We start from the raw sequence: 3822 nt of genomic DNA, 5'->3' as shown, positions 1-3822 counted from the left end.
CTTTTTTGACAGGCAGAGAGGACAGTGAGAGAGAGAGAGACAGAGAGAAAGGTCTTCCTCTGCCTATAGTAGTTTCTTAACCATCAGTTTGACGATGATATAAAACAAAATTTGATGAAACTATCTTTGCAGAAATATTGATGCACACAGGTATTTTGTTCATTTTACTGTTTGCTTTTTGATATAGTTTTATTTTTGAATCTTAGCTCCTACATATAAGGGAGAATGTGAGTGTTTGTTTTCTGTATCTGGCTTATTTCACTCAACATGATATCCTCCAGTTGCATCCATTTTGTTTCAAATAGTAGGATTTCATTCTTTTTTTATAGCTGAACAATATTCTATCATGTGAATATACACACAAACACACACACACATATATGTATGTATGACAATTTATTTATCCCTTCATCTGATGATAGACCACTTGGTTGATCCTATGTTTTGGCTAAACAGTGCTACTATAAATATGTTGGCATAGGTATCTATTTGGCACAATGTGTTCATCTCTTTCGGGTGTATACCTAGTAGTGGGTTCTATGGCTAGTCTATTTCTAGTTTTTTTTTTTTTTTTTAAGAACTTTCCATAATGTTTTCCAAAGTGGCTGTACTAATTTACATTCCCTTTTTGTTATTATGATGTTACCCTATTTGTCTATATTAAATCCTGGTCTTTGAGAACATTTTTCTTTTTCTTTATCTTTTGACAGGCAGAGTTAGACAGTGAGAGAGAGAGAGACAGAGAGATTTACTTCATAGCTTGTAAGTATTAGAAATGTATCTCTCTCATTTCTGAAGGTTGAGAAATTTAAAATCAAGACCCGGAAGACTGGATGTCTCCTGGGGACACATATTCTGATTCCTGGGGGCTCATCTTCTGATTCCGTCTTCTCTTTGTGTTCTCTCTCTAAGGCTTCTAATATAAAGCCACTAATCTCATTCATAAATATTCTGTCACCATCACCTACTTACCTCCCAAAGGCTCCACCTCTTAATCTTTTATTACATGTTCACATGATCATTCCAGCATTTTTTTTTCAAAGATTTATTTATTTACTTGAGAGGTAGAGTTACAGAGAGTGGGAGAGACAGTGAGAGAGATCTTCCCTCTTTTGGTTCACTCCCCAGATGGCCAGACAGGCCAGAACCTGGCTTATCCAAAGTGAGGAGCCAAGAGCTTCTTCCGAATCTCTCATGTGGGTGCAGGGGCCAAGCACATGGGCCATCCTTTACTGCTTTCCCAGGACCTCAGCAGGAAGCAACTGGATCAGAAGTGGAGCAACCAGGACTCGAACTGGTGCCCATATGGGATGGCAACATAACAGGTGGATGCTTAACCTACTACTCCACCGTGCTGGCCCCTCAGCTTTCTTTTTGTTTACTTATCTTTTTCCATCCTTTTTGCTTTTAACCTATTTGTTATGGTAATTTTTAAATAACATTTAAAAAATTTATTTAGGAGTCAGAGAGAGAGAGAGAAAGAGAGAGAGAGAGGGATCCTATTTACTGGCTCATTCCCTTAATGCTCTCAAAACCCTGGGCTAGATAAGGGCCAATTCCAGGAGCCAGGAACTCAATCAGATTTCCCACATAGAGAGCAGGAAATCTGATCATTTGAGTCACCATGGCTGCCTCCTGGGGTCTGAATTGCTGGAAATTTGGAATCAGAAGTCAGTTAGAAATCAAACCCATACGCTTCAATGTGGGACATGGGCATCTTAAAGTTTCTTAACCACGCGGGTCAATTCTCACCCCTGTCTTATATTTAAGGCAGCACACAGTTGAGTCTTGCTTTGTTTTTAAACCGACCTGAGAATTCTGACTTTTAATGGATATTTTTAGATTGTTTATACTGAATTGAAGTCTTTTCATTGAAGTCTTTCAGGCAGTTCTTATCCTGGGTGCAAACAGGATTTGCACATGCATGCAGATCTCTGGAATTACCCCTGTGGACAACACCTTTGCCTTTGGAAGTATGTTCTGCAAATTCTAGCTGTTTTGGTCTTACTAGACTTTCATCTTCATTTCCTCAGCCCAGGGAGCCTATCAAGATCCTCCTGGATTTTCCTTCCCTGAAGTGAAGCCTAAAATCTCTCTCTCCAAATAGTAATCTGGATAATTATAGACCTTACTTTTTTGTTTCCAATCTTTTGGGGATCACTGTCTTATACTAAATTACATTCACAAATTGTTGACTTTTAGTTGTTTGTGTTTGTCATTTCCTGTTGTTCAGAAGTAGAAGTCCTTTTGGCCGGTGCCGTGGCTCACTAGGCTAATCCTCCGCCTTCCGGCGCCGGCACACCGGGTTCTATTCCCCATTGGGGCGCTGGATTCTGTCCTGGTTGCCCCTCTTCCAGGCCAGCTCTCTGCTGTGGCCAGGGAGTGCAGTGGAGGATGGACCACGTACTTGGGCCCTGCACCCCATGGGAGACCAGGATAAGTACCTGGCTCCTGCCATCGGATCAGCGCGGTGTGCCGGCCACAGTGCGCCGGCCGCGGCGGCCATTGGAGGATGAACCAATGGCAAAAGGAAGACCTTTCTCTCTGTCTCTCTCTCTCTCACTGTCCAGACCCATAGAATGGCAGATGTCCTAAATAGCAATCTGGCCTCAGAATCAGCCCTAAGGCATGCAGATCCGCCTGAAAAGCCCATGAGACTATTTCAGGCATGGAAAGCCAAGACACTCTGTCAAAAAAAAAAAAAAAAAAAAAAAAAAAAAACCTAAATGAAAGATCTCTGCGAGTGAGATCCCAGTGGAAAGAACGGGTCAGCAAAGAAGGAGGTACCTTTCTCTGAAGGGAGAAGAGAACTTCCACTTTGACCATGGCCTTGTCTAAAAATTATCAGAGTCAGTGAGCTCAGGGGGCTTCCATAGCCTTGGCAGCTCATGACAAGAGCCTAGGGTGATTACTGAGGCCATAAACAAGAGTGTCAATTTGTTAAGTCAACAACAGGAGTCACTGTGCACTTACTCCTCATGTAGGATCTTTGTCCTTAATGTGCTGTACATTGTGATTTAATGCTATAACTAGTACTCAAACAGTATTTTCCACTTTATGTTTCTGTGTGGGAGCAAACTGTTGAAATCTTTACTTAATATATGCTAAACTGATCTTCTGTATATAAAGAGAAACAAAAATGAATCTTGATGTGAATGGAAGGGGGGAGGGAGTGGGAAAGGGGAGGGTTGCGGGCGGGAGGGAAGTTATGGGGGGGAAGGCATTGTAATCCATAAGCTGTACTTTGGAAATTTATATTCATTAAATAAAAGTTAAAAAAAAAGAAGTCCTTTTACTTTTAAGGAGTAAAAACACTATGTATAAGCAACCCACTTGTCAATTGTCAGTTGTTATGCTTTTATATATGCTTATTCTTTGCTTTATAATTTATATGCTATAAAGTATATAAATACTAAAAGTATAACTTAATAAGTTTACATAATACATATAGTATATATTATATATATTTATTATACATGAAAACATACTACCCTAATCAAAACATAGGACATTTCTATTACCCTAGTAGGGTCCTTTATGTCCTTTTCAGTTAGTATCCACTATCCTTGTCCTGCAAAAAGTAGCATTGAATTAACTTTGATCACCACAGATAACTTCTACTGTTTTTAAACTTCATGTGAATAATGGTCTTTGTACTTTTTTGTATAGGGTTTATTTCATTGATAACCTTTTTGAAATCCATGTATGTCGCTCCCCCTCTTCGTGGAGGAGCGACACAGGACCCTGCGCTGTTCTTTTCGTCTGCTCGGCCCTCCCCGGGTTTGCTGCTGGTTCTTCCCGGGTTGGCTACTATCCCTTCCA

This window comes from Oryctolagus cuniculus, chromosome 3 (assembly GCF_051225735.1).
Source record: "Oryctolagus cuniculus isolate XC-2025 breed Fujian yellow rabbit chromosome 3, ASM5122573v1, whole genome shotgun sequence".
Lineage (NCBI taxonomy): Eukaryota > Metazoa > Chordata > Mammalia > Lagomorpha > Leporidae > Oryctolagus > Oryctolagus cuniculus.
Note: the sequence above shows the minus strand (reverse complement) of the source record.